This window comes from Triturus cristatus, chromosome 10 (assembly GCF_964204655.1).
Source record: "Triturus cristatus chromosome 10, aTriCri1.1, whole genome shotgun sequence".
Lineage (NCBI taxonomy): Eukaryota > Metazoa > Chordata > Amphibia > Caudata > Salamandridae > Triturus > Triturus cristatus.
In genome coordinates this window covers 1,137,749,464-1,137,763,401 of record NC_140593.1, presented here as the reverse complement: position 1 = coordinate 1,137,763,401, position 13,938 = coordinate 1,137,749,464, and the positions used below count along the sequence as shown (strand labels likewise).

The following is a 13,938-nucleotide window of genomic DNA, read 5'->3' as shown; positions in this document are numbered from 1 at the left end:
ACAAAGAGTTCCAGGTGCCAGGAAAGACTTTGAGAGCCCGGACATCACGTGACTGGGCGAGAGTTTACACCTCTTCGAAACTGATTTAAAGTTAGACCATGCTCTAAATTTTGGATAACCTGTGATTTTGTTCCCTTTTGCTACAGGTATTCCAGAACCTTACAAACTCTAACTATGGGCTTGTGTGCAAAGTTGTCAAGGTTGCAAAGTCTCCCACTTTCACATGAAAATCATTACTGTTTGAATAATTAATGTTGCATGTGTCCTTATTTAACGCTAACAAGATCTACGCAAGATGCACTTCACAGTAAACAGGACCTCTTTAGGGGCTCACGCGTTGTGAGTCATTAATCTCCCCATCTCCGTGAATAGTTCAGGTTCCCGGGGTTCCTGTAAATCCAGAGAGGCAGAGATAACAAGGATTACAGGTGGAACCTTGAAGAACCCCTGAGAAATGAAGAATCACCAGGGAAATCGCTAATTCCGGTATGACTCCCCCGGTAATTTGTCACTGTCCTCTGGAGTTTTACCCCCAGATTCCAAGGTGAAATTTACCAGATCCTCAGGTCAGTGCCATAGCTTCACAGGAGTATTTGGGGTGTGGCACCCCAAATAAATACATTCCTGGCTTGGTAGTTGGGTCTGGGGCCCTGATTCGGGTCTGCTATGTCTATGTCAGTTTTTTCCTGTCGTCCTGTTTTCACTAAGAGGTTTTAACTTGTTCAATTTTGGATCAGGAACTTAAATATATTCAGACACAGATTTACAAAGAATTACCATCAGGGTTGTGTAACGTTTTTGATATAGCCCGATGCAAAATTCTTTTTTTAGTATATACCAAGCCACGCAAATGTCGACTTGCATAGCTTTGTAAGAAAAAGTAATGCAGCGCATTGAGCTGCTTGCGGTACTTTGCGTCAAGTGGGCTTTCCATGGTTCCTACATGGGCATTCCCATAAATCCACCCATAGATTTTGATGCAAACCTATATTTACACAAAGCTTTGAAGACATGGGTTTGCGCCAAAATTGTGCAACTGCCAGAGGCTGCGTAATGAAACGAAAAATATTTATTTCTCCTCCCAACATCCCCTTTGCATGCGTGCTGCATGTACCACGCGTACAAAGAGGAATAAGCCTAAAAGGATAGTTGTTATGCAGGAAGGCACTCCTTCCTGTACAAAAACTATCCTGACCATAATGCAGTCGCCCTTGCAGTATGGCGCTCGGCAGCCCAAAGTGCCCCCTCCCATGGAGAGAGCAGATCTGTGCCATTTCTATGCAGAGATGGTGCAGTTCAGCTCCCTTCAGGTGAAGCAACACAGAGCAGCACCTTTGCTTGCTGCACTGTGTTGCACCCCTTCTTTGTAAATATGCTACTTAGTGACTTGGGGGCATATGTATCAACATCACCATTTGCGATTCTCAAATAGCAATTTTTAAAGAATCGCTATTTGAGAATTGCAAAACATGATGTATTAAAAAAATTGCAAACTTTTTGCGATTTCTTAAAATTCCTTAATTGCCATTAGCAAATTGCGAAATCGCAATTAAGGAATACCTGCCCATTCATTTCTATGGGCCAGGAGACCCATAGGAATGAATGGGAAGTAATTCTCAAATAGCGAATCGCAATTTGCTAATCGCAATTTGAGAATAATTTCAAAGGTTCAAGGGTGTCATGATGACACCCTGATGCACCCCTGAAATGAGCATGTGTGTGCATATGGCGCACATACATGCCCTAAGGGCATGTATGAGCGCCACGTGGCACTTTGTAAAATTCAAAAAAGTGCTTTTTGAAAGGAAATCGCAAATTACCACCAACTGGAAGTTGGTGGTAATTTGCGATTTCTTAAGGATAATTCGCACAACTTGGGTGCTTTTTACATATCATTTAAGAAATCGCAATTTGCGATTTCTTAAATGCTTACGCAAAATTAAGAAATCGCTAAATTAGCAATTCCTTAATTTTGCGATGGGATGTGGCTCATACATCCCGATTACCGATTTTTTAATCGCAAACGCTGTTATTTTGCGAATCGCAGCGTTTGCGATTAAAAAATCTTTTGATACATATGCCCCTAGGTTTCCAAAATGTAGCAAATCTGCACCCATAGCCATAAAAGTACTCATTGAATGGACGCAAATGTACTACTCTGGAGTTTACAAACATTGGCAGTAGCTGGCTTGGAAAACTACGCCAGTCTCAGGTTTCTTGGCATACTGTTGGCAAGCAAACTCCTAAATGGTGACGGGATGAATGTTTGCAAATAGTCTAACCATTGGAAATCCTCCGGGGTAGTATTCCAAACTATTATACTGTTGCCCACTATACCACTCTAGACAGAGGGCCTCGTTTAGGCTTCAGCAAACTGAGTAAAGGCAGACAATGTGGTGGAGGGCTTTTCTGCCTTTACTCCATCCGCCAAATTAAGAGGTGCCTGCCAGCCCTGCAGACAGCTCTGTAAAATGGCAGAACCCCTCGTCATGGTGGTTCCTGTCACTGTAGAAAAAGTTTAACGGATGGCTCGGTCAAACGTGATAGCTTTCCATCAAACTTTTCCCAATTTTTTTTTGTTGCCAATAACAAACTCCCAAAGCAGAGATTATTTAAAAAAAAAAATAAAAAAACTAATGATCCCTACACCTGGTGGTGATGGACAATGAAAAAAACAGACATTTGACCGTTCACTCTCTATAGGGTGGTCAGCCGGATGGCTTACTTCCGAAGCTGTCAAAGGAAGTTTTACAATGACAGAGTACATTTTACTTCTTTGGTGTAAAATTTGTAGTTCAACCCATGTAAAATTGAGCAGACAGACCTTGCGTTTGTGGGACATGGTACTCCATCACCGTTGCAACAGAGTACCTGTCCGCCAAACTCTAAATCAGCCCCAGAGGCCCACCTAATGCAAATCAGTACTGATCCTTCGCCGCATTGGAACTGTCCATCCCAAGCATTGGTCACCTCACACATTCAACCTGTGGCTCACTGCTTTTCTAGCGGGAACATTTGAGATTCACACCCCCCGAATTTCACTAACTGAGTTACACCCCTGCCTCGGAATTACTTCAGACCTTGGAATTCCGATGGGGCGGGTAGCTGCCTTTACAGGCCCCACTGAAATCAAATGGTACCTTGAATGCAGGGCGAGAGACAACTTCTCCTGCCAATACCACTGTGCAAAGAAAACGTCAGCAAAAGGAAAACTTCCAGATAAATAGTCTGCACCTATTATCCACCTTGACTGGGTTTGATTAGAGTGAAAATTATCTCACTATGCACTGAAAGTTATCTCGTAATGCGCAGGAAAATAAAGCACGGTCGAAGGTAAGACAGGAAACATTGAACATTTGTCTGAAGTACATAATAGGGAACAATGCAACATTTTACTTTTGAAAATAAGCTTTGCATAAGCCAATGACTGCAGCTAGGACAGAAAATGGTTAAAACTCCTTTTGCAAGCGTGACTTTTTATGTTATACTACTCTGGGCAATACTATGCTGTGCTGTGATATCCTTTGCCCTGGTTTGTTACATTCTGCAGAGCTGTACTGTCTTCCAGTTGTGATGTGATTCTATGCTATGTTATCCTGTGTTTTGGTTTGTTAATTCAGAAATGTTCATTCCTCTTTTTACAGACTTATTGGACCTTCCATTCTCCTAGTCCAGGAGTTGTTTCAGGCCCATTTCACGCTTAATGTGGGCACGCCTGATTTCCTTCTCCTCTTACTACAGGCATGACTGAAGTTGCTGTTCTCTTACACTATTGGTGTCTGAACTTTCCATTACTTTTAAGTAGGTCAGTGTGAATCTCTTTTCCTCTTATTCTAGATGTGCCTGAACCTCCCATCCTTTTCATTGAGGTGTGTATTAACCTTCCACTGTCTTCCTGTGAGTCTCTCTGAACCCCCATTCTCTTAAGGTGGGTCCATATGAACCTAATTTCCTCTTCCTATAGATGGGTCTGAACCACCCATCCTCTTCCTGTGGGTGTCTCTGAACCTCCCATCCTCTCCCTGTGGGTGTGTCTGAACCTTCCATCCTCTTCCTGTGGGTGTGTCTGAACCTTCCATCCGCTTCCTATGGGTGTGCCTGAACCTCCTATCCTCTTCCTGTGGCCGAACCATCAATCTCCTTCCTGTGGGTGTCTGAACCTTTCACCCTCTTCCAGTGGGTGTGTCTGAACCGTCCATCCTCTTTCTGTGGATGGCTGAACCTCCCATCATCTTCTTGTAGGTGTCTGAACCTTCCATCCTCTTCCTCCGAGTGTCTGAACCGTCCATCCTCTTCCTGTCGATGTGCCTGAACCTCCCATCCTCTTCCTGTGGGTAAATATGAACCTCCCATCCTCTCTCTGTGGGTGCGTATGAACCTTCCATCCTCTTCCTGAGAGTGTCTGAACCTTCCACCCTCTTCCTGTGGGTGAGGCTGAACATTTCATCTTCTTTCTGTGGGTGCCTGAACCTTCCATCCTCTTCCTGTGGGTGTGTCTGAACCTCCCATCCTCTTCCTGTGGGTGTCTGAACCTTCCATCCTCTTCCTGTGGGTGAGGCCGAACCTTCCATCTTCTTCCTGTGGGTTTGTCCGAGCCTTCCATCATCTTCCTGTGGGTGTGTCTGGACCTCCCAACCTCTTCCTGTGGGTGTGCCTGAACCTCCCATCCTCTTCCTGTGGGTGTGTCTGAACCTACCATCAGCTCCCTGTGGGCGTGTCTGAACCTTTCATCCGCTCCCTGTGTGCATGTCCAAACCTCCCATACTCTTCCTGTGTGTGTCTGAACATCCCATCCTCTTCCTGTGTGTAAGTCTGAGCCTTCCATCCTCTTCCTGTGGAAGTGTCTGAACTGTCCATCATCTTCCTGTGGGTGTGCCTGCACCTCCCATCCTCTTACTGTGTGGGTGTGTTTGAACCCCCATTCTCTTAAGGTGGGTCCATATGAACCTAGTACCCTCTTGCTATAGACGGGTCTGACCCTCCCAAACTCTGCCTGTGATGGGTCTGAACCTCCCATCCTCTTCCTGTGGGTGTGTCTGAACCTTCCATCCTCTTCCTGTGGGTGTCTGAACTACCCATTCTCTTATGGTGGGTGTGTTTGAACCTCCAATCCTCTTCCCCTGGATGTGTAATCCACCCATCATCTTCCTGTGGTTGTCTGAACCTTCTACCCTGTTCCTCTGGGTGTGTCTGAACCTTCCATCCTCTTCCTCTGGGTGTGACTGAACCTCCCATCCTCTTCCTGTGGGTGTGTCTTAACCTCCCACCCTCTTCCTGTGGGTGTGTCTGAACCTTCCATCCTCTTTCTGTGGGTGTCTGAATTACCCATTCTCTTATGGTGGGTGTGTTTGAACCTCCAATCCTCTTCCCCTGGATGTGTAATCCACCCATCATCTTCCTGTGGTTGTCTGAACCTTCTACCCTGTTCCTCTGGGTGTGACTGAACCTTCCATCCTCTTCCTCTGGGTGTGGCTGAACCTTCCACCCTCTTCCTGTGAGTGTCTGAACCTTCCATTCTCTTAGGGTGGGTGTGCTTGAACCTCCAACCCTCTTCCTCTAGGTGTGTAAACCTCCCATCATCTTCCTGTGGGTGTCTGAACCTTCCATTCTATTCCTGTGGTGTCACCAAACCTACCATCTTATTCCTGTGGGTGTGTCTGAGCCTTCCATCATCTTCCTGCGGTTGTGTCTGCACCTCCCACCCTCTTCCTGTGGGTGTGCCTGAACCTCCCATCCTCTTCTTGTGGGTGTGTCTGAACCTCCCATCCTCTTCCTGTGGATGTGTCTGAACCGTCTGAACCTTCCATCCTCTTCCTGTGGGTGTCTGAACCTTCCATCCTCTTCCTGTGGGTGTGACGAACCTTCCATCTTCTTCCTGTGGGTGTATTAGAACCTCCCATCCTCTTCCTATGGGTGTGCTTGAACCTCCAATCCTCTTCCTCGGGGTGTGTAAACCTCCCATCATCTTCCTGTGGGTGTCTGAACCTTCCATCCTCTTCCTCTGGGTGTGGCTGAACCTTCCTTTCTCTTCCTGTGGGTGTCTGAACTGTCCGTCCTGTTCCTGTGGATGTGTCTGAACCTCCCATCCTCTTCCTGTGGGTATGTCTGAACCTCACATCCGCTCCCTGTGGGTGTGCCTGAACCTTCCATCCTCTTCCTGTGAGTGTCTGTACCTTCCACCTTCTTCCTGTGGGTGAGGATGAACCTTTCATCCTGTTTCTGTAGGTGTCTGAACCTTTCATCTTCTTCCTGTGGTTGTGGCCGAACCTCCCATCCTCACCCTGTGGGTGTGTCTGAACCTCCCATACTCTTCCTGTGGATGTGTCTGAACCTCCCATCGTCTTCCTGTGGGTGTGTCGGAACCTTCCACCCTCTTCCTGTGGATGTTTCTGAACCTCCCATCTTCTTCCTTTGGGTGTATCTGAACTTCCCATCCTCTCCCTGTGGGTGTGTCTGAACCTTCCACCCTCTTTCTGTGAGTGTCTGAACCTTCCATCCTCTTTCTGTGGGTGTTGCCGAACATTCCATCCTCTTTCAGTATGTGTGTCTTTACCTTCCATCCTCTTTCTGTGGGTGTCTGAACCTTCCACCCTCTTCCTGTGGGTGTGGCCGCACCTTCCTCCTGTGGTGTGTTTGAACCTCCCATCCTCTCCCTGTGGGTGTCTGAACCTCCCATCCTCTTCTTGTGGGTTTGTCTGAACCTTCCATCCTCTTTCTCTGGGTGTCTGAACCGTCCATCCTCTTTCTGTGGGTGTGTCCAAACTCCCCATCATCTTCCTGTGGGTGTGTCCGCACCTTCCACCCTTTTCCTGTGGTTGTGCCTGAACCTCCCATCCTCTCCTTGTGGGTGTGTCCGAACCTCCCATCCTTTTCCATTGGGTGTGTCTGAACCTCCCATCCTGTTACTGTGTGTATGTCTGTACCTTCCATCCTCTTCCTGTGGATGTCTGAACCTTCCATCCTCTTCCTGTGGGTGTGTCTGAACCTCCCATTTCCTGCCTGTGTGTACATCTGAATCTTTCATCCTCTTCCTGTGGAAGTGTCTGAACCTTCCATCCTATTCCTGTGGGTGTGCCTGGACCTCCCATCCTCTTCCTGTGTGGGTGTGTCTGAACCCCCATTCTCTTAAGGTGGGTCCATATGAACCTAGAACCCTCTTCCTATATATGGGTCTGACCCTCCCAGCCTCTCCCTGTGATGTGTCTGAACCTCCCATCATCTTCCTGTGGGTGTGTCTGAACCTCCCATTCTCTTCCTTTTGAATGTCAGAACCTCCCATTCTCTTATGGTGGGCGTGCACAAACCTCCAATCCTCTTCCTCTGGGTGTGTAAACCTCCCATCATCTTCCTCTGGGTGTCTGAACTTTCCATCCTCTTCCTCTGGGTGTGACTGTACCTTCCATCCTCTTCCTCTGGGTGTGTCTCAACCTCACTTCCTCTCCGTGTGGGTGTGCCTGAACCTTCCATCCTCTTCCTGTGAGTGTCTGAACCTTTCACACTCTTACTGTGGGTGAGACTGAACCTTTCATACTCTTTCTGTGGGTGTGTCTGAACCGCCCATCCTCTTCCTGTGGATGTGTCTGAATGTCCTATTCTCTTCCTGTGGGTGTCTGAACTTACCATCCTCTTCCTGTGGGTGTGGCTGAACCTTCCATCTTCTTCCTGTGGGTATGGCCGAACCTCCCATCCTCACCCTCTGGGCGTGTCTGAACCTCCCATCCTCTTCCTGTGGATGTGTCTGAACCTCCCATTCTCTTCATGTGGGTGTGTCTGAACCTTCCATCCTCTTCCTGTGGATGTTTCTGAACCTCCCATTCTCTTCCTGTGGGTGTCTGAACTTTCCATCCTCTTCCTGTAGGTGTGGGCAAACCTTCCATCTTCTTCCTGTGGGTGTAGCTGAACCTCCCATCCTCTCCCTGTGGGTGTGGCTGAACCTTCCACCCTCTTTCTGTGAGTCTGAACCTTCCATCCTCTTTCTGTGGGTGTGGCCGAACCTTCCATCCTCTTCCTGCGGGTGTGTCTGCACCTTCCATCCTCTCTGTGGGCGTCTGAACCTTCCATCCTCTTCCTGTGGGAATGGCCACACCTTCCAACTTATTCCTGTGGGTGTGGCCGAACCTCCCATTCTCTTCCTGTGGGTGTGTCTGAACCTTCCATCCTCTTCCTTAGGATGTGTCGGAACCTCCCATCTTCTTCCTGTGTGTGTCTGAACCTTCCATCCTCTTCCTGTGGGTGTCTGAACCTTCCATCCTCTTCCTGTGGGGTGTGGCTGAACGGTATATCCTCTTCCTGTAGGTTTGTCCGAACCTTCCATCCTCTTTCTCTGGGTGTCTGAACCTTCCATCCTCTTTCTGTGGGTGTGTCCAAACCTCCCATCATCTTCCTGTGGGTGTGTCTGCACATCCCATCCTCTTCCTGAGGATGTGTTTGAACCTCCCATCCTCTTCCCAAGGGTGTCTGAACCTTCCATCCTCTTCCTGTGGGTGTGGCCAAACCTTCCATCATCTTCCTGTGAGTGTGTTTGAACTTCCCATCTTCTCCCTGAGGGTGTGTCTGAACTTTCCATCCTCTTCCTGCGAATGTCTGAACCTTCCATCCTCTTTCTGTGGGTGTGGCCGAACCTTCCATCCTCTTCCTGTGGGTGTGTCTGAATCTTCCATCCTTTTCTGTGGATATCTGAACCTTCCATCCTCTTCCTGTGGGTGTGGCCGCATCCTCCAACTTCTTCCTGTGGTTGTGTCTGAACCTTCCAGCCTCTTCCTGTGGGTGTCTGGGCCTTCCATCCTCTTCCTGTCGATGTGCCTGAACCTCCCATCCTCTTCCTCTGTGTGTGTCTGAACCTTCCATCCTTTTACTGTGGGAGTCTGAACGTTCCATCCTTTTTCTGTGGGTGTCTGAACCTCCCATTCTCTTAATGCGGGGGGTGTCTGAACCTCATTATGGTTGTGTATGAAGCTTCCATCCTCTTACTGTGGGTGTGCCTGAACCTCCCATCCTCTTCCTGTGGGTGTGTGAACCTCCCATCCTTTTCCTATGGGTGTGTCTGAACCTCCCACCCTCTTCCTGTGGGTATGTCTGAACCTTCCACCCACTTCCTGTGGGTGTATTTGAACTTCGCATTCTCTTATGGTGGATGTGTAGGGACCTATGGTGGTTGAGTTGGACCTTCCATCCTCTTCCTGTGGGTGGTTCTGAACCTCCCATTGTCTCACTGTAGGTATGTATATCTGACCTGCTGAACCTTACATCCTTTTCATAAATGTGTGTAGGAACCTTACCTCCCCTTACTGTAGGTGTGAGTAAAGCTCCCATGCTCTTACTATAGGTGTGTGTGTAAAGCCCCCATGCTCTTACTGTAGGTGTGCCTGGATGGTTAAACGTCAGACTATCAACTACATAAATATTGTGCTACAACATGTGGGGTTAAAAATAGTAAATCATTTTCTTTCTTATATCTTCTTGATATTTAGGACACAATATTTATGTCAGACAATTTTCCGTCAGATGCTTCTGGTATCCTGTTCAGAACGAAGGCATGTGAGGCACTTGCAAAGTTATTCGTCAGCATGTTTAAGAAAGTGAGATGGTAAAATGTGCAATGACTGGGGAAGCAAAGAATGGAAAGGGTGAAATACACCTTCGTCAATAGACCTCGTGATACTGAGCTTGTTATAAATGTCGCTAATCAATCAAGAGGTGAACCTTCAATTGACTAAGAAGTGAGCTTACCTTGAGCATGCTGCAGGATTCAGCCTGGAAATTGTCAGATTTCAGGATGGCGGCCATGCTCCTCACACCACCGATACCGGGGAATGAAGCACATTTCTGGTTCTACTCAGCACCTTGGCAACTGCTTCTCGCAGCTGTACACATGATTCTCCTCAGTACCGTAAAGACCACCAGTGTGGACGGTGATCTAAGAGTCTGGCTTCTCTTCCTCAGCACTGCTCTCAGTTAGTCAACCTGGAAACCTCTATAGACTTCACCTATTCAGTTTTTAATTTGTAAAAGAATAAGTGCCGGGCCATTGTCGTTGCAAGGGGAGGGTGTGGGGCAGTATGAGTTTTGGGGGCAGCGACCTCCCCCCGCTCTTACCAATCAATCACAATCAATCACAAGATTTGTAAAGCGCACTACTTACCCGTGAGGGTCTCAAGGCGCTGAGGGAGAGGAGAGGGGGGGTTGTCGCTACTGGTCGAATAGCCAGGTCTTGAGCCGTCTCCTGAAGGTCAGCAGGTCTTGGGATGTGGAGGATCAGGCGACCATCACGGGTGGCAAACGTAAATCGCCTTACCCCCGCTCTTACATGCGCCCACCACAGCTGGAAAATGCAAGAACCGCCACATGCAGCACAAGGTCTAGCTATGCCACTGGCCAGGGCTCTCATCAGGAGGCCACTGTAGCTTGTACCACTCATTGCCTCTGCCAGCTGCCAATGACAGTACAGCTACTAACAATCACACTCCTACAAGTGTGACAATTCATACTATTCCAGGCTCCCAAAGCTATACGAATGGCTTAGGAGGCAGATATTAGTCATTGTAAATGTAAATTGAACTAATAAACAGCTGCTGTTCTGCTTGTACCCAATTTAGCCAGACAGCGCCACCATGTGGCAGACTGTCATAAGCCCTGGTGTTGACAATTAGATGCCGGTGCAGAGCAGGGGGAACCACCGGCTCAAATTAAGCTCTGCACCGACTAAAAATTATTGCCTAAAGATCAGCCTGATCTTTTGAGGTTGTGTCAAAACATTACCTAAACACCAACAACATAGGTCCTTTCGCCGACATTTGTTCAGGTATGTTAATAGAAAAAAATATCACACCCAAACCTTAGTCTTCACATCCAAACACATTTCCAGCTACACTTTTCATCCTAAGTGGAAACCTACAGAACTTTGAAGTACCTTTGTCCAGTAGAAAAAGCATGAATAACACCCAGATCTATCTAAGAAAGTAAAGTACTGATGATTTCTCAAGTGCAGAACTGAGTAGCTCAAAGCTCTTCATCATGCATCTGCCTGTGTCAGTTGTTTACGATTAAATCCATGCCACTCCAATATAGTTTCTTCTACAATGGCTACTCTGTCAATACAAGTCTTGAGGATATTTGTAAAGAAAGATGCACTGAGAGGGAAATTGAGTGATTACAATAATAATCCTTATGAAGGCTGAGAAATTGTATGCCGAAACTTGTCGATAACAACTAAAACTAATTATCTCACTGGGTTTTAGACAGTTATGAGTGCATGTAATGACTTATTCTACTTTTGATAGCTGGTATTTTAATGGTAGTTGTTAATGTATTATTTGCAAGAATTGGTGGTGCATGTAATCGACATTCATAAAACTATGGATAATAAAGGTGCTCTAAATGAGCTGTGTCTTTTTTGATAAATTTGAAAAATATCTGTAAAAATATGTTGTTTTAGAAAAATTACGTAAAGCTCTAGACAGTGTTGGGCGTTCCACTAATTCTTTCTAAAGGTTATTTACAGATAGCACCAAAACACCAGCATATTAGTACTTTAAAAAAAAAATCTAGCATAACACAATTGCGAATTTTGAGGTGAATTAATTTTCCTGCCGTATTGAAAAAGAATAGATTGATATTTTCACTGCAAATTCCTCTATAGGCTTCAAGTTCCTATTTTGTTGGACTAAGCTCTTAGGACTTTGCATCCCAGATTCTCCTATAGTATCTATGTTAGTCTCCCCTCTTTTTATTTTAGGGTTCAGTGGGAGGCCTTCTATAATAGACATGCAGCATTACATCTATTCGGGTCCTAAAATGCACCGCGTGGTATGGAGTGCCGAGGGACAGGCAGCGTTTGAGCATGCTTAAAAGTATGGTGTCATATGATCCCACCGTTGACGTCATTGATATAAACTGTGATGTCACATGAAATGTCATGAACTGCCAGTAGTGATATCATCAATGATGTCACCTGTGATGTCATGAGAGAGGTCATGAGAAGGATATTATTACATAGATTCCTCAGCTGTTTCAGTCCTTGAAGATTACAGTGAAGATTACATATTACTGTAAAGTCATTGTCACTAAAGTTTTTTAAAGGAATTCTTTTGTGTTTTTTTCCCCCAATATAAAGCTACCCACAACTTCTGGACAATAGTCTATGAAACTACCTACACAAAGCACACTAATTTGTTTTCTCTTCTCATTGCTCCAGGGGTCTTCAAACGGGGGAGGGCGGTCCCCCCTAGGGGGGCCTTAACTGATCCCATGGGGGGCACCAGGCTCTGGTCAAAAGAAGCATCATGGTGAAAGCAGTGCTTTGTATTAAGCTGAAAACAAATGATCAGCAGTCAGCAACTCTGTAATGGGCCAATTTTAAAAGGTTTAACATAACTCTAATTTTAAATAAATCTAGACACACTTAAACCTTGCAATTGAATAGAATAATTCAGAAAAAATTCTGAGGGGGGGCAATGATTTGTTTATTTTATACTGGGGGGCGTGGCATTAAAAAGTTTGAAGTTTGCATTACTCCATGCTTATAACACCCATGATTCACATTTGCAAGACTGGTCCATCAGATGGCGGGGTTTCCAACAAGTCGCTCTCCGCACCTGCAAGTCCAACCTAAAAATAATTACTAATTGTTATATTTTTAAAATAATAATTGTGAAGTTTAGAGGAAACTAATCTCTTTTTCTTCATACACAGAAACACAACCCAATGTGGAATCAGCAGGGATGCAAGAGGACTTTCAGGAAAAGGATGCAGGGGAGAGTGAAACTGCACCTGCAGATTCCCTGCACTTCAGGATATCCGTTGTTTCTCTGTCCAAGAAGTAGTAAGGCAGTGGTAGCAGTAGCTCAGAGGTTCAAGGACTCAGAACAGTTAGCATTGCACCTGCTTCTGGATGCAAAGGGAAAAAGAGATATTACGTTTAGATTTCTTTATTGCATTCCATAAAGTAAGTTCTTTTAGAGAATAATATTTTATTTTTCGTTTTCCAGTCTTTCTATATTTTTCTGGACAATGTTAACTTTTTTTCTAAAACAAAATGGAAGCCTGTGGGAATAAAATGGAACAAAAGTTATAATAAGGTATGATTTAAAAAGTAACTATTTTCTACAAGTTCAAAAAACGTACCCAAAAATAGTTGTTTGTGATTTCTGTACAGCGTGCTTTAAACTCAGCAGCTGGGGTGATGATGGGGTATTTTCAACATCATCTGAGTCTACATCCATTAGCACTGATGGTAAGCTTTTGCTAATTGTTAAATTGTGGAACATTACACAGCAGGCTATCATTTTACATGATATGTCTTGTGTACATGGAAGTGCTCCACCACTTTTGTGAAGACATCTGAAGTTTCCCTTTAGAATTCCAAAAGATTTCTCAAAAAATCTAAGCACGTGTGTTTGTGTGCTGTGTTGTACCTTCTTTGTCTTGGAGTGCGTGTGTCAAGATAGAGTATAAGTAGCTGGGGACGGATGGCATAGCCGCTGTCACCTTTAAAAAATATATACTAACATAAATAATTTATTAAATTATTGTGTGTTAAAGATCATATACGATTTAGTAATAAAATAACACTTGCCCAATAAGAAACCACCTCCAAGGTGATCTCAGGCAAGGCACATTTTAAGTACCCAGTGCCTGAAGATTTCTGAGGAGAATGTACTGCCAGGATGACTTGCAAAAATATCTGTTTTAATATATTAGGCATTGCAGACCACTTCTAAATTAAGGCTGAATTGAATGTTTCTATTCCTTTACAAAAATCAATCAATCAATCAAGGCATTTGTAGAGCGCACTACTCACCCGTGAGGGTCTCAAGGCGCTAAAGGGCTGGGGCAGCTATTGGTCGAACAGCCTGGTCTTGAGACATCTCCTGAAGGTCAGCAGGTCCTGGGTCTGCTGCAGATGGGCGGGGAGGGTGTTCCATGTCTTTGCGGCGAGGT

At 45.6% G+C, this 13,938-nt stretch overlaps 1 long non-coding RNA gene across 2 annotated transcripts in view; it reads left to right on the top strand.

Moving 5' to 3' along the window:
- Positions 1 to 12,915, top strand: part of LOC146796753 (uncharacterized) — a 37,291-nt gene extending 24,376 nt beyond the window's left edge. Inside the window, exons 2-3 of one of the 2 annotated variants that reach the window (XR_014969666.1) lie at positions 3,645 to 3,805; positions 12,691 to 12,915. This is a non-coding gene — a long non-coding RNA (uncharacterized LOC146796753). Of the gene's footprint in view, positions 1 to 3,644; positions 3,806 to 9,470; positions 11,380 to 12,690 lie in introns of those variants that run through there. The other variant, XR_014969665.1, reaches the window with a different exon arrangement.
- The last annotated feature ends 1,023 nt before the right edge of the window (positions 12,916 to 13,938 follow it).